A 23,824-nucleotide genomic window follows, 5' to 3' on the forward strand; every position below is an offset into this window, starting at 1 on the left:
GATGATTATTTCCAGTTTTGATTCATTGTGAATAAAGCTATTACAAACATCCTTGTTTTTTTGTCACACACACACATATGTATTTTTTTTCTCTTGAATAAATGCCTAGGAGTGGAATGGCTGAGATGCATGATAGCTGTACATTGAACTTTTCAAGTTTAATAGCTTCCCAAAGTGATTCTACCACTTTACATTCTCACCAGAAATGTACTTGCTCCACAGCCTGATCAACACTTGGTTGACTTTTATGCTTTAAGTACCCTTTTGATTTTAGAATATTAGACTTATGGAGAAATTGCAGAGACAGTACAGAAAGTGTCCTATACCTTTCAACTAGTTTTCCCTAATGCTAATATTGGACATTACCACTGTACATTTCTAAACTTGGTTCCACAGGAGCATTCGTTGCAAAGGACATGTGGGTCCCACCCCTGCACTGCCTCTCCAAAGCTGATTGACATGGAACAAGTAAGTTGCTTGATCTCATTAGGCCCTATATATCAGTCTTTCCAACTCGACAACTCTTGGCCCCATCATCTTCCTCCAGGAAGTATGTCCAGATTACCATAAACAACCGGGTTAGGGGGCCTTCTCCATGTCCCAGAGCTCTCCTGCCACTAACTCCACTGCACCAATGTCATTTGACCACTCTGTGTTACCCACTGGACTCTAAGCTACAAGGTCACACACTCTGGAGCCAATCTTACGATCAAGTCATGTCTCTGCCACTCACTAGCTGTGTTCAGCTGCTTAAGCTCTCTGTCCTCAGTTTATCCATGTGTAAAATGGGATGACAGTCACTACCTCATAGATGTACTGGAAAGATGAAGTGAGATGACTCACGTGAGTTACTCTGACAACTGGCATATTGTCAGTTCTCAACAAACAACGTTGCCGTTATTCCTGCAGCAGTTACCACTGCTTTAATTATTATTTTTGCATGTCTAGGACCTGTGGGCATAGATTGTTGGCACACAGTAAGTTCACAATAAATGTTGGCTATCATCTCAGGTGTGTGACCTTGAACTTACTTATTTGACACACAATGTCCTAAATTCTAAGAAAGATCTTTGGTCTTAGTCCTTTTGGGCTGCTCTAACAACAACAACAAAAATACAATACACTGGGTGTTTATGAATAACAGAAACTTATTTCTCAAAGTTCTGGAGGTTGGGAAGTTCAAGGTCAAGACACTGGCAGATGTGGTGTCTGGTGAGGACCAACTTCCTGGTTCACAGATGACCATCTTCCTGCTGTATCATCACACAATAGAAGAGACAAGGGAGCTCTCTAGGTCTCTTTATAAGGGCACTGATCTCATTCATGAGGACTCTGCCTTTATGACCTAATCACCTCCCAAAGCCTCCGTCTTCTAATTCTATCTCACTGCAGGTTAGGATTTCAATATATGAATTTAAGGGAGGGCACAAACATTTGGTTTATAGCAGGTTTCCTATGCTATTATTAACTTATTTGCTTTTAAGTTCCCTCCCCTGGCCCCTGCAGGTCCCCACCATCAATACTTGCCCCCTTTCCACCACACACCAGAGATGCACTTATAAAAGGAGTTAAGAGATAGAGCTCCCACAGTAAAGAAATAGGTCAGGCTACCTCGCAAAAACAGAGTACACCCAAGGCTGGCACTTGAAGACCTCTCCCTGGACTCTTTGGGCCTTCTGCCCACAGGTAAAGGAGATCAGAAAGAGATAAAACCACAAGCAGGTTGAATAATCACCCCTTAAATGGGAAGAACAGCCCATTTTTGCTGCAAAATCCTTTAGGACCAAGAATCAATTCAATTCAGTTCAGTCGCTCAGTCGTGTCTCACTCTTTGCGACCCCATGGACTGCAGCATGCCAGGCCTCCCTGTCCATCACCAACTCCCAGAGTCCACCCAAACCCATGTCCATTGTGTCGGTGATGCCATCCAACCATCTCATCCTCTGTCGTCCCCTTCTCTCACCTTCAATCTTTCCCAGCGTCAGTGTCTTTTCAAATGAGTCAGTTCTTCACATCAAGTGGCCAAAGTATTGGAGTTTCAGCTTCAACATCAGTCCTTCCAATGAACATTCAGGACTGATTTCCTTTAGGATGGACTCGTTGGATCTCCTTGCAGTCCAAGGGACTCTCAAGAGCCTTCCCCAACACCACAGTCCAAAAGCATCAGTTCTTCGGTGCTCAGCTTTCTTTATAGTCCAACTCTCACATCCATACATGACTACTGGAAAAACCATAGCCTTGACTAGATGGACCTTTGTTGGCAAAGTAATGTCTCTGCTTTTTAACATGCTGTCTAGGTTGGTCATAACTTTTCTTCCAAGGAGCAAGCGTCTTTTTATTTCATGGTTGCAGTCACCATCTGTAGTAATTTTGGAGCCCAAGAAAACAAAGTCTGCCACTGTTTCTACTGTTTCTCCATCTATTTACCATGAAGTGATGGGACTGGATGCCATGATCTTTGTTTTCTGAATGTTGAGCTTTAAGCCAACTTTTTCACTCTCCTCTTTCACTTTCATCAAGAGGCTTTTTAGTTCCTCTTCACTTTCTGCCATAATGGTGGTATCATCTGCATATCTGAGGTTATTGATATTTCTCCCAGCAATCTTGATTCCAGCTTGTGCTTCCTCCAGCCCAGCGTTTCTCATGATGTACTCTGCATATAAGTTCAATAAGCAGGGTGATAATATACAGCCTTGACATACACCTTTTCCTATTGGGAACCAGTCTGTTGTTTCATGCTCCAGGACCAAGAATGGAGGGGAAGAAATTAGTAGTCAGACAGACAGGTTATTCAGCACTTTGTGTGTGCTTGTTTTCACAAACACTTTGGTTCTGCCAGAAATCACCAGCAGATGACTTGAAGAAGCATGTGAGCCCAGCACATTTGGTTAATTGGTGTCTGCTCTGTCACTGCCAAGGTCTGCACCAACAGCCACAGCAGCTCCTGGGAACATAAGAGCAATGGCTTCAGAAACTGGGAACGTCCATCTGATGCATGTGGTTTGGCCCAGGAAAAGGTGAAGAACAGCTTTTGGGTGAGGGCAGAGTTATCATGACCTGCACAGAGAGTCCCATCCAACAACTGTGACCTATTTCTCCTTCCTGGTTAACCTTCGACCCATTGTGAGATGGGTACCTCTCCACTATCCCTCCCTCCTTTCTCAAGGATAACACCTTTGTAAAGCACACATCATAGGGAAAGGATATGACAGAGGTGGGTGGGGGGCTTCCAAGACTGCACTTGATAGATGCCAGCTTAGCAGCCCAGTTGAGACATCACCCTCACTGGAGGCCAGGCATTCAACTGGGTCCTACAGTGGGGGCTGCACCAACAGCAATCATTCCGGCAACGCGATGGGGTCAGAGATCAGCTGCCAAAGCCCTCCTAAATCAGGAATGCTCATAGACAGGAGGTGTGTTCAGAACTCTAAAGCCAAAACCAAAGTGAGAAGTGACCACCACAAAGAGCTCTGTGTGAGTAAATGGAAACCAAACAATGTACAAAGAGTACCATGATGAAGAAGAATAAAACACTTTACCCTTTTTATGTGCTCATTTACTGACAGTCCTTGGTGTCTTACATCCAAGCAAGTAGCACCTTAGCTAAGTTTATAAAAGTGATTACATCCTTCGGTGTCTTAGGGGTACTATTTCCAAGACGCACAGCAGACACTCAAATCCATGGATTCTCAAGTCCCAGGGCTGGCCCTCTGTATCCGTGAGTTCTATATCCATGGATTCAACCAACCACGATCATAAATATAATACATGATCTGTGGTCGGTTGAATCTGCAAACATGGAGAGCCAACTGTATTGTTGTATAAGATTACAGAAATCTTATGATGAACCCAGGAAATAACTATTATTAGAGCCATAAAAACTCAAATCTTCAAGCTTCAGGGAATAAGTAGGGGAAGTAGGGAAAGGTCTAAATTTATCTGACATGACCAAAGATACTGTGAGAGTTTTGTACCTCAGATTTGGCTTTTGTAGAAACATTCCAGTGACTATTACTATTTAGAATATTGTCCAGGGAGGCCTGTCTCATCTGAGGAAATCATGGGAAGACATCAGAGTAAGTCCCCAGCTCAGGGACAAAGCAAGATATCACAACAGATTGAATGCCAAATGCAGATAGGAGAATCCAGCTATTTCCTCTTCAGCCAGATGGGAAAGATACACAAAAATGAAAATCAATGCCACTCACTCATGTGTTTGCTTTAGAAAACATCTTTTTTTCCATAAAACTATTTTAACTTGTCATAGGGGTTTTATTGTTACTTAAGGTGAATTGGGCTTCCCTGGTGTCTCAGCTGGTAAAGAATCCACCTGCAATGCGGGAGACCTGGGTTCAATCCCTGGGTTGGGAAGATCCCCTGGAGAAGGGAAAGGTTACCCACTCTAGTATTCTGGCCTGGAGAATTCCATGGACTATATATGGTCTAGTCAAATGGACTATATATAGTCTAGTCAAAGCTATGGTCTTTTCAGTAGTCATGTATGGATGTGAGAGTTGGACTATAAAGAAAGCTGAGTGCCGAAAAATTGATGCTTTTGAACTGTGGTGTTGGGGAAGGCTCTTGAGAGTCCCTTGGACTGCAAGGAGATCCAACCAGTCCATCCTAAAGGAAATTAGTCCTGAATACTCATTGGAAGGACTGATGCTGAAGCTGAAGCTCCAATACTTAGGCCACCTGATGCGAAGAACTGACATATTAGAAAAGACCCTGATGCTGGGAAAGATTGAAGGCAGGAGGAAAAGGGGATGACAGAGGATGAGATGGTTGGATGGCATCATCAACTTGATAGACATTAGTTTAAACAAGCTCTGGGAGTTGGTGATGGACAGGGAAGCGTGGTGTGCTGCAGTCCATGGGGTCACAAATAGTTGGACACAACTGAGCAACTTTCACTTTCACTTTAGGTGAATTAATAGATATTGTTAAAAACTCTCAGTTTTGATTCCTAATATGGAAAATACAAACAGACGGAGTCATTTGAGCCAAAGCTACTTGAAGTTCTCAGTAATTTTCAAGAATGTAAAAGTCTGAGAAGGGCTGAAACAGAAGCACAGGAGAAGGGATGCAGGGTGGCTTTAAAAGACCAAAGAATGGATTCAAAACAGGCTCTGAAACTTGATAGCTGTGTGACTACAGGCAAGTTGCTCAACATTTGTGTACTCCTATCCTTAGACTTGGAATAATGGTACCCATCTCACAGGGGTATTGTAAGAATTAACCCAAATGATGCATAGCAAATAGGATGCACTCACTAAATGGATGGTGCTGACAGTTCTAGGATCATGAGGCATGCCCTGTCATTTATACAACCACTTCTTACCCATAAATCCATGTTTATCAATTAATCTCCTTTGGGTAAATTCCTAGAATCAGAAAACCTAGCATGGAGATTGATGTGTGACATTTTAAAGCAAACTTGCAGACAACCAGCAACCAACTTGATTATCTCATGGCCTTATTTTGTAGCCTTTGAGCCATGCAAGCCCATTGAAAATACCTGAAATCTGCCTTCTTGGCCCATAATGAGATGGGCTGGCTTGGCAGGCACACACATCACTAACAACAGCGACAATTCTGATGTTCCAGGTGTTCTCGCCCTTCTCCTGACCCTCGTTCTCTGGAGGCAAAGACCACCCACCCTGAATTCGGTCCCATCTGGGAAGCCCTTTTGCCATCTTATTTCCCACATTGATGCAAAGAACTGACTCATTGGGAAAGATCCTGATGCTGGGAAAGATGGAAGGCAGGAGGAGAAGGGGAAGACAGAGGATGAGATGGTTGGATGGCATCACCGACTCGATGGACATGAGTTTGAGCAAGCTGCAGGAGTTGGTGACGGACAGGGAGGCCTGGCATGCTGCAGTCCATGGGGTCAAAAAGAGTCAGACACGACTGAGCAAATGAACTCAACTTCCCACGCTGACCCCAGTCTCTGCAGTAAGAACAGGTGAGGCCAAGCTACTTTCAGTTCTTAGTAATCTTCAAGAATGAAAAATGTCAAGAAGGGCTGGAACACAACTACAGGAGAAGGGGTACAGGGTGAGTTTTAAAAGACCAAACAACAGATTCAAAACAGATTCCTTCTCAGTGTCTCCTCTGCTGTTCATGGAAATCTTCCCTTCCTCCTGGGAGCCAGAGCCAGCCACCTGGCCCTTCTAGAACGCAGTCATTTTTACAGGTCTTGGCAAGGATTTCAACTGAGTCACAGACAAAACAGGAGGAGGACCGAGCTTAACTTTTGATCTATATTTCCAGTTTGGAAGAAAAGAAATTTAGGCTTCCCTGGTAGCTCAGAGGTTAAAGCGTCTGCCTCCAATGCGGGAGACCTAGGTTCGATCCCTGGGTTGGGAAGATCCCCTGGAGAAGGAAATGGTAACCCACTCCAGTATTCTTGCCTGGAGAATCCCATGGATGGAGAAGCCTGGTAGGCTACAGTCCACGGGGTCGCAAAGAGTCGGACACGACTAGCGACTTCACTTTCACTTTCATGGGGGAGGAGGGCAGGAAGCTGTACTTAGCCAAATGGCTTTCTTCTTCTGTTAATGTGTTCTTATTTCTAAGTGCCTGGAGCCTGGTGTCAACACTGTGTTCTGATTGCATCATCACATGGGTGAAGCTGGAGGGAGGCGCAGACAACAGTGACACTTAGTACAGGAAAGGCCTGGAGTGGTTAGGTAACTGTTGACAGAAGCCACTCGCCTTGGCCAGGCCAGCCTGACTTTCTCACAACAGGAGGTCTTGATAAGAAATAGAATGCTACCTCCAAAAAATAACCAGGAGAATTTGGGAGGTGCCGAAAGAGGGAGGAGATGAGCAACCTCCCAGAAATCCTCATGCTGGATTCCATCTTGGCTGAGAGATACACACCACCAGAAAGGACCTTGAGTCAGACCAAGCAAGGTGACTGGTTAGAGACAACCCAGAAAGCTAACATCATCACCATAAAACCTGAGACTGCGATCTACATGACAGAGCAGTTCTCCTGGGTTCCCTTACCCTCCTGCTCTCGTCCTGGGCACCCCTTCCCAATAAAGTCTCTCACTTTGTCAGCACGTGTATCTCCTCGGACAATCCATTTCCAAGTGTTAGACAGGAGCTCACTCTTGGGCCCTTGAAGGGTCCTTCTTCCTGCAACAGAAATGTCCATGTAGGGAGAAATAGGGAAGGTGGTTGTGATAGTGGCTGAGATATTAGGCAAAGCTCTGCACGAATTATAATAACATTAACAGCAACAGCTAACAGTGAATGTTTACCCCATTCGGGCCTTGTTCTGTATACTTTGCATGTATTAATTCATTAATCTTCACAGCCACCCTTTAGATGGAGAAGCTGAGACAGAGAGAGGTAAAATAATTATCAAGGTCCCAACTACTAAGTGGCAACAGGATTGAAATTCAGACATTCAAAAGTCAATGCTCTTGATCATGAAACTTTCCAGCCTTTAATTATAATTATTGAATACCATTTGCCAGACACTAGGTTAATGGTTTTACTTAATTCTCACAACCCAGTGAGTAAATTGCTAATTGTATGTTTCACTTTACAGATGTGTTCTGAAGCACACAGAGGTTGAGTAATATGTTCAAAGGTCACACAGCTTGCACGCAAGTAGAACAGAACTTAACCTCAGGTTTGTGCATTTAGAGCTCAAGCACTTAGATCTCTGCTCTGTGAACCACTGCTCAAGAAGGTCTCTGGAAGATATTTAGATCCAGGAACCACTTGAGATCTTACAAACCAGGTGGAAGCTAATGATGGGTTCAATAACGTGCCAGATCTTTTCTGTGACTCTCCAGGCAAAGACCAGTCCACCCCTCTCCTCAGATGACTTCCATGCCAGTTCATTAGCTCACAGATACTTCTTTTTCTTTCTTTCTTTTTTTGTTGTTGTTGTGAAACAAGACACAGACATAAAGAACAGACTTTTGGACTCTTGGACTCGGAGAAGGAGAGGGTGGAATGATTTGAGAGAATGGCATTGAAACATATATTACCATATATAAAATAGATAACTAGTTGCAAGTTTGATGCATGAAACAGGGCACCCAAAGCTGGTGCTCTGTGACAACCTAGAGGGATGGGGTGGGGAGGGAGCTGGGAGGGGGATTCAGGATGGAGGGGACACATGTATACCTATGGTCGATTCATGTCGATGTATGGCAAAAACCATCACATTTTTGTAAATAATAATCCTCCAATCAAAATAAATAATTTTTTTTAAATGGAAATTTTAAAATTACATAGGTCAACAAATATTTCTTGACCACCTCCTAAGCACCTGTTCCAGGCTCTGGGGGCACAGTACTGAGTGACAACAGATAAAAGTCTCTGCTCTTCTGGGAGCTTACACTGTAATAGACAGAAACAAAATAAACAAAACAGAGGCTAAAAACATAAAGAAGAAAATCACATGGTATATTAAAAGATGATAAGTGCTATGAAGGAAGTGCTGCTGGGCGCTCCATGGTGACCTAGAGGAGTGCGATGGGGGATGCAGGTGGGAGGGAGGTCCAAGATGGAGGGGATACATATAACTAATTCACTTCATCGTATAGCAGGAACATCGCATAGCAACATGGTAAAGCAATTACACTAATTAAAAAGCAGAAAGAAAAAGAGAGTAAGAAAGGCAAAGAGGGAGTGTTGGTGGTTTGGGGTTGATTGCAATTTTAAAAAAGGTGATCAGGGAAGGCCTCACTGAGAAGGTACCATTTGAAGGAAAAGACAAGAAGAGAAGAGGGAACCATGTGACTCTCAGTGTGGTGGGGCAGGAGAGGAAAGACTGCTTTAATTAAAGGCCCCGGCAAGCATCCTGAGATGAAACAGATACACAAGGAACAGAAAGGAGGCCTGTTTCATCCTCATTCTTCTGCTCACTGGAATAATCCAGGCTGGAAAGAGGTGGTTGCTGAGGAGAGGCCTCTGTGCTCTGATCTCTGCAGGACAACCTGACCCCTGCATCGTGGCTCCATGTGCCCTCAGATGTTCCTTTGCCTTCTGAGTTCTGGCAGTGCAAAGCTTAAACTACTTTCTACACCCAGCTCAAGACTCACTTTCTTCAGGAAGCCTTCCAAAAATTCACCTCACCCCCCATTACTCTTCAAAACATAAAATTCACCCCATTTTGAATTCTTACCATAGCAACTTATATTAATATTTGCCCATGTCAGCTTGACATTATTCTCTAGGTGTTCCACATGACTTTGTCTTCTTTCCCCAGCTACTTCAGGGAAAAAATCAATCATTTACCTCCTCCCATGATGCTTTTGAACTGTGGTGCTGGAGAAGACTCTTGAGAGTCCCTTGGACTGCAAGGAGATCCAACCAGTCTATCCTAAAGGAAATCAGTCCTGAACATTCATTGGAAGGACTGATGCTGAAGCTGAAACTCCAATACTTAGGCCACGTGATGCAAAGAACTGACTCATTGGCAAAGACCCTGATGCCGGGAAAGATTGAAGGCAGGAGGAGAAGGGGATGACCGAGGATGAGATAGTTGGATGGCATCACCGACTTGATGGACCTAAGTTTAAGCAAACTCCAGGAGACGGTAAAGGACAGGGAAGCCTGGTGTGCTGCAGTCCATAGGGTTCCAAAGTGTCAGACATGACTGAGTGACTGAATTGACTGACTGATAATGCTTAAAGGTGATGTATATTTGACTGGTGTTTGACAACTGTTGGATAATTGGATTATTGGATGGATGGATAGATGATTGATTGGATGAATAGTGCTACAGACTGAATATTTGTTTCCCCCTCAAATTTGTATGTTGAAGCCTAACCACCCCCCACCCCACCCCGTGATGGTATGTGAAGGCGGGGGTCTTTGGGAGATGATTATGTTATGAGGGCTTCATTCTCATGAATGAGATCAGCGCCCTTATAAAAGAACGTCTGGAAGCTTCTGCCAAGCAAGAACACAGCAAGCAGAGAGCATCACCAGATCTGCCAGTGACCTTGATCTTGGACTTCCCAGCCTCCAGAACTGGGAGAAATAAATTTCTGTTGTTTATAAGCCATCCAGTCTGTGGTATTTTGTTATAGCCACCCAAACAGATGAAGGCAAATAGTTTTAAAATAAGAAGAAGAATGCTTCACCGTCTGAAACAGAAGAGCAACTGAATGCTTTGTAAACACCACGAAACTTAATATCTTCTGAAAAAAAACTTGAAGGGTTTCAACTAGGAAACTGAACATTGTAATTCTTCCCCCACCAGAACTTGATCAGTATCTTTGTTCTCTTTACTTTCCTAATCTTTTCTAAATGCACCTGCTGATGGAGATGGAGACCTCTACAGGAAAGAGTTCCCAAAATAAGCCCATACATTTACCTCAAAGAATAAGAGTGTATTGAGAAGGATGCAGGATTTTGTGCCTCTAATCCTCTGCTACTTGTATTAGTCATTTCCAGCTGTATCACATTGCAAACCATCAGGACACACCACTGATGTCAACAGGTTGTTTCCAAAGCAGAATAACGCCCACAGCTAAAATCTATCTTCCTGAGCCAATTTTTTCACTCTTTCAATTAGTAGACACGTATGTGTTTATTTGATCAAATTATTACAGACACCTAAAATACCCCAATAAATATCATCTCTTTTTTTAGGGCATGAAATTTTGAACATTGCCAACATCTCCCGACATCCACCAGCACTAGCAAAATGCCAGAGTGCTTTGGCCTTCCATAATGTGCTTTTCAAAAATAGAGACAGCTACCCAGCAGTTTTAGTTTTCCCAATAGGAATTTTGGCTCGAATAAACACTATGTGTACCATTACAGTGTTAAGGATTATAAGAAAGCCAACAACTTGAAGCCATGGTCCCTGCTCTTCTCTGGGACAAGGGCCCCCCTGAAGCTCTGTAGAAAACCATGTAATCTCTCCAGTAAAGCACACATATACAAACAATTGTGTATGTAAAATCAGAGAGTACAACTGAAACTTAACTTGAGCCCTTTCTTAAGAGTCACGAATTTGAGGTTGAGAAAGCTTGATGACAACACCGAGTGTTGGTGAAATTAAGATGGTGTGACATAGTATAACCACTTTGGAAAACCTTTTGGCAGTATCTACTAAAGATGCTTATGCACACAGTTTATGGCTCACTTCTAGGTAAACACCCAAGAAAATGGTCCCCAGACACCTACGCAAGAATGTGAAATGTCCATGAACATTTGTGTATTGACCCACTTTACAGAGGAGAGTGAATCTTAGGATAAACAACTTCCCCAGGATCACGCAGCTAATGAGAGGGGTTCAAGTTTAGCCATGCTTAAAATCAAGCTGGTTCTCCACCTCATGCCACCTCTCATGATGCAGCAGTGTTGCAGGGAGAAAGCCAATTCTGACTCCACATTGGAAACTGTTTCTTTGACTTGCTTTTCGTTGCTCTTGTTATTATAATCATACTTAATAGCTTGCCTGGAGAACCCTGACCCTCTGCTTGACTGTAAACTAAAAGGCCTTTGTTCAGCTCCTGGAGAGAGAGCTTGTCCCTGCTCACCTGTGAATAGAAGAGATTAACACACCCCTTCCAAAGGCTGGCCACTCCCTTTGAGATGTTTTGCAAGACTGAAAACCCTTTCACTTTACTTCCCCACTGCCTCTCCCTCTCTATTCTGCCCTTTTACTTTAGTTACTTATTGCTTCTTTCTCTTTGATCTATAAAAGAACCTGGCATCCGGACCCCAATAAGATGGTGATTTTGAGGCACTAGCCTGCCATCTTCTCGGTCTGCTGGCTCCCTAATTAAAGTCTCTTTTTGCCTCAACACCTCATCTCTCGGATTCATTGGCCTGTCATGTGCCAAGCAAAGTGAGCTTGGACTCAGTAACAGCAGGAGATCCAAGATCTGGATGGTCACAAGGGCATAAACAGCAGCAGGCACCAATGTGGCCCACCTCATTGCCATTCCACTCTGTCTGCTTAAATGTGTTTGTGACTTTAAAAGCCCAAGCAAAGGATAACTATCAAATTAGAACTGACACTATATTTAGCTAAATGATGAAGAGAATTAAGATCATTTTACTGATAGGCTTGGATGTTGCTGTGCTTAGTCGCTCAGTCATGTCCAACTCTTTGAGACCCCATGGACTGTAGTCCACCAGGATCCTCTGCCCATGGGGATTCTCTAGGCAAAAATACCAAGAGGGTTGCCATGCTCTCCTCCAGGGGATCTTCCCAACCCAGTGATCGAACTCAGGTCTCCCACATTGCAGGTGGATTCTTTACTGTCTGAGCCACCAGAGAAGCCTTAATGATAGGCTTGGATAGGCCCAGAAAAAAAATCTCTAGGCATCATATTTTTAACTGCTAAGAACATTAGGACAATTTATTTCAATCACTAACAGCATACTGACCACAGATATGAGACAAGCACCATGTGACCCTCTGAAGACACAGAAATGAAATAAGACACAATCCCAGGCTCAACAAGCTCCAAAGTCTAGTTGGAGAGCAGGTCCATGGAAACAGTTACAGCACCATAATTATAACAAGGCACATGGTTGACTTCATGGTGTCACCTGGCTACATGGCTGTTAAAGGGAGCTTTGCAGAGTGCGGTCAGCAGGATTCATGAGGTCATCTGCCTGCGTGCGTGCTCAGTCGCTTCAGTCATGTCAACTCTTTGCCACCCCATGGACTGTAGCCAGCCAGACTCCTCTTTCCATGGGATTCTCCAGGCAAGAATACTGGAGTGGGTTGCCATGCCCTCCTCCAGGGGATCTTCCTGACCCAGAGATTGAACCTGCGTCTCCTGCCTCTCTTGCACTGCACGCAGATTCTTTACCCCTGAGCCACAAAGGAAGCCCCGTGACTGCAGCTATCTTACCCCAAACACCCCTGTGCATATCCATCCAGAGCCATTCTGTTAGCCAGGGGGCTAAGTCTACAAAAGCCCCAATAAGTAAAGCTTGATCTAGAACTACATAAGAGCAGAGTGGTCTACCCAAATGGTCAATATGGTGGACACTGTGATGAGCTTGCCCATCTCCCCACTCAGAAGTAAGGGTCTTATTTCTTTACCTGCTAAGAGTGTTCCTAGCAGGCAGCCCTTGGCTCTTAGCCTTCTTCAGAGATGACCCCAGCTGCAGAAAAAACCACTTTACCCAAGGTCATGCTCCCTTCTCTGAGCAATGCACTTCCAGTGACTGACTGATGTGAGGGTAGAGAAGTCTTGTCCTCTTGCCCCAGTCAGGACAGCTCTGAAGTGTCACCCCATCTTCAGAATTCCTTTCGGGGTGGGCTGAGGATTCCATTGAAAATATATCACAGTTTGACTTCTCCCTCTGATGGGTCCTGCCTCTTTCCCCTTCCATCCACACCTGTTGATGCCCAGAGCACTCCCCAACATCCATCCAGCATGCTAGAGACATTACTTTGCCAACAAAGGTCCGCCTAGTCAAGGCTATGGTTTTTCCAGTGGTCATGTATGGATGTGAGAGTTGGACTATAAAGAAAGCTGAGCGCTGAAGAATTGATTCTTTTGAACTATGGTGTTGGAGAAGACTCTTGAGAGTCCCTTGGACTGCAAGGAGATCCAACCAGTCCATCCTAAAGGAAATCAGTCCTGAATGTTCATCAGGAGGACAGATGTTGAAGCTGAAACTCCAATACTTTGGCCACCTGATGTGAAGACCTGACTCATTTGAAAAGACCCTGACGCTGGGAAAGATTGAAGGCGGGAGGAGAAGGGGACGACAGAGGATAAGATGGTTGGATTGGCATCATTGACTCAACAGACATGAGTCTGAGTAAACTCCAGGAGTTGGTGATTGACAGGGATGCCTGGAGTGCTGCAGTCCATGGAGTCACAAAGAGTTGGACACGACTGAGTGACTGAAGTGAAGTGAAGTGATGCTCCTCTCCATCTCAGAGATCTGATTCCTGGGAAACTCCCTCATAACAGCCATTCAACGGAATAGACACAACAGACTGTAGCATTGTCTAAAGACTCTCAATCTCCAGGCTCTGGGGGTGAGGGGCGGGGTTAATCTCAGGAAAATATACAGAACCAGGTACATCGGGATCCCCTTTGAGAATACAAGTTTTCTTTGGGGAGGATTAATGGGGAGGTCCCAATCTTCTTCTCTGTGATCCTGACCAGAGACTTGCTAAAGGAAATAAGAAATACAGCCATAGCTGTTACAAACATATTCAGATAGGTTAACATACCGACAGGGGAAATTCAGAGGAGAAAGACTGTAATCAAATCTAAGTGAAATTGAGCAGGACCCTGCAGGACTCCCAGGTAAAAATGCTTTCCGAGTCCCACCCTCAGTCCCTGTTTCTTGTTTGTGGGGCCTCCCAGGTAGCTCAGTGGTAGTCTGCCTGCCAATGCAGAAGCCACAGGATACGTGGGTTTGATCCCTGGGTAGGGAAGATCCCCTGGAGGAGGAATTGGTAGCCCACTCCAGTATTTTGCCTGGAGAATCCCATGGATGGAGGAGCCTGGTGGGGTACAGTGCATGGGGTCTCAAGGAGTTGGACACAACTAAGCAAATGGCAACTCACTCCAGTGTTCTTGCCTGGAGAATCCCAAGGACGGGGGAGCCTGGTGGGCTTCCGTCTATGGGGTCACACAGAGTCAGACACGACTGAGGCGACTTAGCAGCATTAGCAGCAGCAAGCATGAATGCATGTTTCATGTTCATAGGAAATAGGCTTCATTCAGCTTCCCCGACCTTTTCAGAGTTCCAAAACGCAGATTCAAACAGTTGCTGATCAAGGAAGGGAGGGAATGCAGAAACAAAGGAAGAGCAATCAAGAAACAATTTGTTGTTCAGTGGTTAAGTGGTATCCAATGCTTTGTAGCTGAATAAGGAACAATAGCACAGCCATTAAAGCAGGGTCTTGGTTCCTGGTCAAGGAATATACATAATATCTTTGAGGTCTTCTGCAGGAATTAATGGAGAAGGAAATGGCAACCCACTCCAGTGTTCTTGCCTGGAGAATCCCAGGGACAGAGGAGCCTGGTGGGCTGCAGTCTATGGGGTCGCACAGAGTTGGACACGACTGAAGCCACTTAGCAGAAGCAGCAGTAGCAGGAATTAAGGCCCCCATGACCCTCCAGACTTCAATCAACTAAAACTTGGCCTCTGTCGACCTTTGTCCCAATTCTATGCTGAATTCTCCTTTGCTCAAGCCCTTTCATGAATATGCATGTACCTTTAACTTAAAACTTCCTCAATTTTGTTGGGGGCTTCCCTGGTAGCTCAGCTGGTTAAGAATTCACCTGCAATGCAGGAGATACCACTTCGATTTCTGGGTCAGAAAGTTTCCCTGGAGAAGGGATAGTCTACCTGCTCCAGTGTTCTGGGGCTTCCCTGGTGGCTCAGATGGTAAAGAACGCACCCCAATGCGGGAGACCTGGGTTTGAACCCTAGATTGGGAAGATACTCTGGAGGAGGGCATGGCAATCCACTCCAGTATTTTTGCCTAGAGAATCCCCATGGACAGGAACCTGGAGAGATACATACATTCCATGGAGTCACAAAGAGTGACTAAGCACAGCACAATTTTGCTGTGGGGAGACACTGCTTTGGGAAAGATCCCCAGTGTTCTTCTTTGCTGCAAGTAATAATAAATTCTCCTTCACTTTGATTTGGGTGTGTCTATTGGCTTGACACCCATGAGTAAACCAAGTTTTCAGGTGACAGAAGGCCTACAAAGCAAAACTCACTTTTATATCATACGTCATAATTTTAAAACCTCATTAAGGTCACATAGAGGTTTGTACCAGGAGCAAGAGTGAATTTGCCATCATAAAAGTATCTCCAAGGACTTTAAAAAAATAATTCCTATTGCATGTTTTGAGTTATTTAGGCAAGGACCTGGTAGTTAAAATCCACATGGTCTCCAAATTCCAATAAATTTTAAATAAATCTAAATATTGAAATCTTCCCTTCCATGCACTTTTAACATGCTCTGTTAGCTGCATTAACTTATACACAATCTTAAATTAGAGAAAAGATCATTGTAGTCTCACTAAAAGACTTTATAAAATCCTCCATAAATAATTTACATGAAAGATAGTTTTCTCAGCTCTAATATTAGAGTTTAATTAATAAATCCAATGTGGTTTTTTCATAGGAAAAAATAGATCAAATGCTTATTAAAATAGCCATTACTAAAGAGCTGTAAGAGCTTATATAGATATTTGGGAAATGCTACTTCAATAGTGTGATATTGTGATAATATATATTTGGTCTTTATCTCAAATTCCTGGCACAAAAGCTTCTAAAACCTTTAGGAGTTCTTGAGCAACTGGGGTGAGAAGAGTGTCTTTTGTTATTCCTAACAAGCCCCCTTCAATCAAACCAGAGTTTATGCTAATGAGGGCGACTCTTAATGAGCCTTTAGATAGCTTCTGGATTGGAGCTGGTTGCCAAGGGAACCAACCACGTGATGAGAGAGTTGGAACTTTCAGCCCCGCCCCAGAACCTCCAGGGAGGAAGGGGGTTGCTGGTTACTGATGTAATCAAATGCCCAGTGATTTAATCAATCACGCCTACATCATGAAAACTCTATAAAACCCTCTAAGAAGGGAGTTCAGAGAGCCTCAGGTCAGTGAACTAGAATGCATCCATATGCCCAGAGGGTGGTCTATGCCATTTCCTTGGGGACAGAAGCTACTGTGCTCAGGACCCTTCCAGACCTCACCCTGTGTACCTTCTCATCTGGTTGTTCATCTGTATCCTTTATAATAAAACCAGTAATAGTAAACTGTTTTCTCTGAGTTCTGTGGCCTGTTCTAGCAAACTTCCGAACCTGAAGAGTGTGTCCTGGAAACCTTTGATTTCTATTGGTCAGCTGGAAGTAGGTGAGGCCTGAAAATTTCAACTGCCATCAGAAGAGGGAGCAGTTTTGTGAGACTGAGTCCTTAACTTGCCGGGTTTATGCGAACTTCAAGTAGTTAGTGACAGAATTGAACTGAACTGTAGGTTACCCAGTCAATGTGTAAAGAGTTAAAGAATTGGTTGGTGTAGGTTGTAGGACATTAAAGAAATAAAACTAAACACAATTGCTGCTAAGTCGCTTCAGTCATGTCCAACTCTGTGCAACCCCGTAGATAGCAGCCCACCAGGCTCCCCCGTCCCTGGGATTCTCCAGGCAAGAATACTGGAGTGGGTTGCCATTTCCTTCTCCAATGCATGAAAGTGAAAAGTGAAAGTGAAGTCGCTCAATCGTGTCCGACTCATAGCAACCCCATGGACTGCAGCCCACCAGGCTCTTCCGTCCATGGGATTTTCCAGGCAAGAGTACTGGAGTTGGGTGCCATTGCCTTCTCTGAAAAACACAATTAGTCCTAGCAAAAAAGGGACACTGGCTTAATAATAAATGTGGCCAACTCTTATTTTAGAATATTCAGACATCAGAAGTCACTTGGAAAAGATCCCTTTTTGTGCCCAATTACACACGATTAGAGATGAGAACACAGCTTGTGATGTCCAGCACTAGCTAACCATATGAACTCGGGCAACCAACTTCCACTGTCTAATCTCTGTATAATATGGCTTTAAATAGAACCAATGTCATGGTGTCATTGCCGGGAAGCAGTACCTCTCTGAACAGAGTGCCTTGTCTATAGCAAATGGGTAAATACTGACTAATATCATCACTACTGTCCCTACACTTTTCTTTCCACAAAAAGTATCACCAATTAACTTTGCTTAATTATAGTTGATTTACAACGCTGTGTTAATTTCTGCTACACAGCAAAGTGACTCAGTTATACATACATATACATGTTTTAAAATATATTCTTTTCCATTTTGGCTTACCATAGGATACTGTGGTATCCTATGTTCTCTGTGCTATACAATAGGACCTTGTTGTTTATCCATTCCGTATATAATAGCTCAAAGCTCTTAACCTCAACCTTCCACCCCATCTCTCCCCAAATTCCCTCCCCTTTAGCAACCACCCATCAGTTCTCTACTTCCCTGATTCTGTTTCTGTTTTGTAGATAGGTTCACTTGTGTCACGTTTTAGATTCCACAGATAAGTGATATCATATGGTATTTGTCTTCCTCTTTCTGACTTCACTTAGTATGATCATCTCTATTTGTATTCATGTTGCTACAAATGGCATTATTTCATTCTTTTTTTATTTACCAACTGTCATTTAGAGGCCAAGAGACTGAAAGAAACAGATTGCATAGAAAGGCTGATTCTCTGACAGACCATAGGTAAGTTACTCTACATGGCTGACACTTTCATCATTTACAAAATGTATGTAATAATACCTACCTCCAGGGCTGAAGAGAGGATTACATGAGATACTATATGTAAAGTGTTAAGAAGGATACTAGTATTATTATTTTAGTAAATACAATATCTCTTTACAAACACATACTGACTTGATGGACATGAGTTTGAGCAAGCTCCTGGAGTTGGTGATGGACAGGGAAGCCTGGCATGCTGCAGTCCATGGGGTTGCAAAGAATCGGACACGACTGAGCAACTGAACTGAACTTTACAGACACAATGCCCTGGGGTCCTCTAGGGGAATTCCACTGTGTGAGTCCCTGGAGGACTTTGCAGCAGAAGGTGCAAAGCTTCCTGCCCTTATGGCATCACTCAGCATGCTGGGATTTACCAGCAGAAAACAATCAATCCCCACTGCTCACCCCAAAACACCCTTGTCAGGGAAGGTGTTCATCCAGCCACCTTCTCTGTCAAGGACTCTCTCAACCTCCTGACCTGGACCCTGAACTCCAGCCTCAGAGAGCAGCTCAACTAATCCCAAACAACTGCACCCCTTTCCTAGTCCAACTGTAGCCTCACTGGGCTCACAGGTGCCAGACGACAGGTGCGTTCCTAGTCTTTCAAAGGTATTATCCAAATGCTTTTGATGTCCCTAAACTATATAGAGTAATGAGAAGATGAAAAAGCTCTTTGTAACTTGGGCACACACAACATCAAAGGGGAGAAAGAGAGAGATTAAGTCTCCTAAAAGAAATAATTTTTCTCACAATGGGTTTTTCCTCAGATGTCAGTTATTACCCTCTTTGGGTTACCACACTATCATTTTGAAATCTGAGGATATATAATGATCTACATCTGGGAAAATTGTGTCTAAAAAGTAAATTATCAAAAAAAAAAATTCCCACCTGAAAGGTTTTTCTGCCACATAAGATTTTTTAAAATAGTAAAAGTACCTGATATTTATAAAATCATTTTATATCTTATCATATTTAATTTTCATGACAACATTGGGAGTGGAAACTAGTAGTCCCTCTTTACAGACTAGAAATTGAGGGTTCTAAGATACAGTAAGTGATATACCTAGAGTCCATAGCGAATTTATTGAAAGCCCAGGCCTTAACGAAGGGCCATGACTCCATAGTCTGCCTTCGTCTATGGAGAGGTCCTCTCCCAAGATGGAAATTCATATCTTTGAATGTATCCAACACAACATGTATTCTACTTTCCACTGAATAACTCATCCAGTTCCAAAGTCAGCCACTGATTAATGCCAGTAAAGATTTCAACTTTTCACTTCATAAATAGTTTGGGGCAAATTGTTTACTTTCTCTAATGGTACAGACTAAAACGATGATTCACTTTAGATGAGTCAGAAGATTTCAAGATTTCAAATGCAATGCTTTGAAATAAGAACTCCACATTGGAATAAATCAAAAAGATTTTATGCATAAATAGAAAGGTTTCCTTGGCCCCAAAATGAACATTACTGCTATGGACATTAATCCTTGGGGGTGGAATCTGGTAGAGAAGAGACATGGCAGGAGAAACTTGGAGTGAAATTCAGATGAAGAAAGAGGCAAATCTGGCAAAGAGGCCACTCGTGAAGTTTACATACACTCTGTAGACACTTTAAGGGAATTCAAACTTTACCAACCAGCCTGAGATGAAAGGAATATCCCAGAAGTATCTGTTTATTTGAAAAAAAATTCTTATCAGGAACAAAGAGTTTTCAAAGAAATTCACTTAAGGGGTACTTCTGATGGACATCCATATGCTTAAAAAAAAAAAAAAAACACAACCCACCACTGCAAAAGGGAAGTCATGAGCAAGAAGAAAGTGGGTAAGAGAAATAAGGATTGTGATAGGCAAGCATCATAATTACCATCATCACCATGGCTAACACTTTCTGTACTAGGAATTCTGGACCAGGCATTCTTTCAAGGATTTTACAAGTTTCATTCATTTCTCTCTCAACAACCTACAAGGAAGGTGTTATCATTATCTTCATTTTAGATGAAGAAATAGAGGTACAGAAAGATTAAGAAACTTGCCTCAAATTGCATAGCCAATAAGTAGTGACTCAAATTCAAATTCAGATCCTCTGGCTTCTAAGCCTATGATCCCAATCTTTAATATTTATTATAGTTGCTTTAAAATGTTGTGTTTCTGCTGTACAGCAAAGTGGATCAGTTATACATATATCTCCTCTTTTTTAGATTTCCTTCCCATTTAGGTCACCACAGAGCATTGAGTAGAGTTCCCTGTGCTGTACAGTAGGTTCTCATTAGTTATCTATTTTATACATAGTAGTGTATGTATGTCAGTCCCAACCTCCCAATTCATCCCACATCCCTTCTCCTGTTGGTAGCCATAAGTTTGTTTTATACATGTGTGATGCTATTTTTATACCTTGCAAATAAGTTCATCTGTACCATTTTTCTAGATTCCACATATAAGTGATGTTATATGATATTTGTCTTTTTCTTTCTGACTTACTTCACTGTATGACAATCTCTAGGTCCATCCATGTCTCTGCAAGTGGCACTATTTTGTTCCCAATCTTTATATTATTACAGATGGGAGAGTTGTTTTTATCTTTTGATTTTCCCCCAAAATGTATTTTCAAGGCTATGAGGAACCTTAATATGATACTGCCAACATATCTTCAAGCTGGTGGAAGATCATAGCAAAAGACCATTGAGACAAAGGCTGTTTCATTCATAGCTAAGAGAGATACTCTTTAAGATGTCTTATATTTAAGATTTATTATAATTAAGACATATTCATGGTCTCTGTTAAATTTATAAGCATTTACGTCTTTCTTCTTCTGGACATTATTTTCAACCATCTCACTTTTTCTGTCTCCAAGTCTATGTATTTATGCTCAGGAAGTCTGTCACCATACAAGTATTTTTTCTTTCTTTGATCTGTATCATTTAGACTCACTTGAAATTAATCTATTAACTGAGACGGTTCCTAAAATACCTCTAACACCATTCATATGCATAGCTTCAATTGTAAAATTCCATTCAGGGATACTGTCTCATATGGTTGTTTTAAATTCCAAAACAGTCCACAAGGTGCTAGCTAACTTATGCTGACTGAAACTAGATTTAAATGATGATCATAGCAATGAGAAATGCAGACTGTCAAAGTATAGTTTCAAAAAGCTCCCCTTCAAAGTTATTGAATGTCTGCTGACAACCCTTATGTTTCCTAAATGTACATAAATCCATTTGAATAGAACGCTATGAGCTTCCAAGCTGGAGGACAGAGCAGGATCATAAGAATATTTTTAATGAAATGAATATAACTAATTGTGATGACAACTTAAGGCTTCACCATGTATGCTGAATTTTGCTTTTATGAGAAGCTCTAGGGTTGAATAAGCCACATATTCTTAAAAGCTATGATGATATATGGCATTTTTTATTTCAGCAGGCTCTTGGTTAAATGCCTCAATGAAGCAAAAGGACCAGCCCTTCACAGGAAATGATGTGCATTCTCTTGCATCTGCCCCAAAGAAAAAGCAGAGTGGTGGCTGGGGGGAATTGACATCTATGAAGAAGAAATACACACATAACCATGTGCTAATGTGCATATATGTATATGAGCCTACACACACACAGAGTATCTATTTTCTCATGAGTGAACTTCTGTAGAATATAACTTTTAAATCAAAATTAAGATCATGTTACCTCTCTACTTAAAATCTTCCAATAGGGATTTCCCTGGCCATCCAGTGGTTAAGACTCTGTGCTTCCAATGCAAGGGCCTTGGGTTTGATCCCTGGTCAGGGAACTACATTCCACAGCATAGTCAAAAAAAAAAATCTTCCTATGGATTCTCATAACACCCAGAATAAAAGCCAATATTCTTATAACTGCCTATATCAACTGACCTTCCAGTGGGGTTGCTGGGACTTGTGCATACTGAGTCAGGAAAACCCACTGTGCTCGTCTCTCCCCAAGTCTATATTAATTAACAGTACGTTGGTAAGTTGACCTGAGCCACAGTGAAATATTTACATCATGCAAACCCTACAGATTATAGTTAGGTTTTTGTTGGAATGTCACCCCCTGGGTGAGGCCCTACTTTATTTGATATTCTATCCCACTCTCTTATACTCCTGTACCTCCAATTCTTTGTAGCACCTGGGACTTTCTGAAAAACAAACAAACAAAAATATATATATATTCATCCAAATATGGTTGAGCAGATGTTTTATTACACATTGCTTTAATGTATATAGGGGATTTTAGCAGACCTGGTTAAAAAGTTTAAACCCTTCATAGAAATTTAATTAAATCTTGACATGGGAAAAGTAACAGGTTTTAAAAGCCAAGGCTTTCTGCATAATTCACAAGTTGGTGGTTAACTGATTTTTAACTCTAAAATGTATTTGAAAATTAACTCATATATTTATTAGAGTTGAGAGTGTTAAATTATAAATGAACTTTTTTTAAAAAAAAAGTTTCAGACAAAGAAATATATGAATTTTTGGTACATTTGAATTAACTTCACTTTTAAGAAAATCCATATTTTATACCCTTTTTTATTTTGCACTTTTTCATATTTCTTGATTGTGCCTGAAAAGTAATATAAAACCACACATAGTTACTTCTAATTCTATTTTGGGTATATAAGTTGGGCTTTCTGTATATTTTGTTTGTTTACTGCCAGTCCTACCCAGTTAACACATAAGCTCCATGAACACAAGGATTTTTGTATGTTTTGTTTGTAAGTTTATTTGTAACTTAATGGTGAACAAAGAAGGTAAGTCTTTAGTTGTAGAATTCTGGTGGGAACTGGTGGTGTATGTATTGAGATGGGGGTAGGATCTCCTGGTTTCCTGACATCAGATGAGATAGGCACTTGTTATCTTGTAAGACTAGATTTCTTGTGACTAAAATATTTCACTTTGCCCCTAAGAGCAATACCAAATCAAAGTCCACCCAGTTGTGCTCTAAAAGATAGGCTTACATGGGGGGTGAACATCCATTCTTTCAGTCATTCATGCAAAAAACATTTACCTAAAGCCTAACATGCACCAGGTCCTTATCCAAGTGTTGGAGGTGTCTCAGTGGACAAAATAGAAACAAAATTCTTCCCTCGTGGAGCTTATATTCTGCTTGGAGAAAGCATATGAAAACTGAATACATAGGGATTTCCCTGTTGGTCCAGTGGTTAAGAATTCACCTTCCAATGCAGGGGATGTGGTTTTGATCCCTGGTCGCAGAACTAAGATTCCACATGCTGTGGGGCCACTAAGCCTGTGCGCCACAACTAGAGAGCCAGAGTGCCACAAACTACAGAGCCCACACCACAACTAGAGAGAAGCCTGCACACCACAATGAAAGATCCGCATGCTGCAACCAAGACCTAAGGCAGCCAAAAATAAATAAGTATTTAAAAAAACACTGATACATACATATATGATGTTAAGCACGTATAAATGCATTGGAAAAACAATAAAGCAGGGAAGGGATAAATTAGGAATAGAGAATATTAGGTGGGGGTGGGAGAAGCTACTCCTTAAGGTGAGGTTGGAGAAGGCAATGGCACCCCACTCCAGTACTCTTGCCTGGA

At 42.3% G+C, this 23,824-nt stretch overlaps 1 protein-coding gene and 1 non-coding gene across 2 annotated transcripts in view; one reads left to right on the forward strand and one right to left on the reverse strand.

Moving 5' to 3' along the window:
* Positions 1 to 23,824, reverse strand: part of MAOB (monoamine oxidase B) — a 118,674-nt gene that overhangs the window by 33,743 nt on the left and 61,107 nt on the right. The window lies entirely within an intron of this gene.
* TRNAW-CCA lies at positions 6,301 to 6,372 on the forward strand. Its single transcript has one exon. It is a non-coding gene; the product is annotated as a tRNA-Trp (tRNA).

This window comes from Bubalus bubalis, chromosome X, assembly GCF_019923935.1.
Source record: "Bubalus bubalis isolate 160015118507 breed Murrah chromosome X, NDDB_SH_1, whole genome shotgun sequence".
NCBI classification, from domain to species: domain Eukaryota; kingdom Metazoa; phylum Chordata; class Mammalia; order Artiodactyla; family Bovidae; genus Bubalus; species Bubalus bubalis.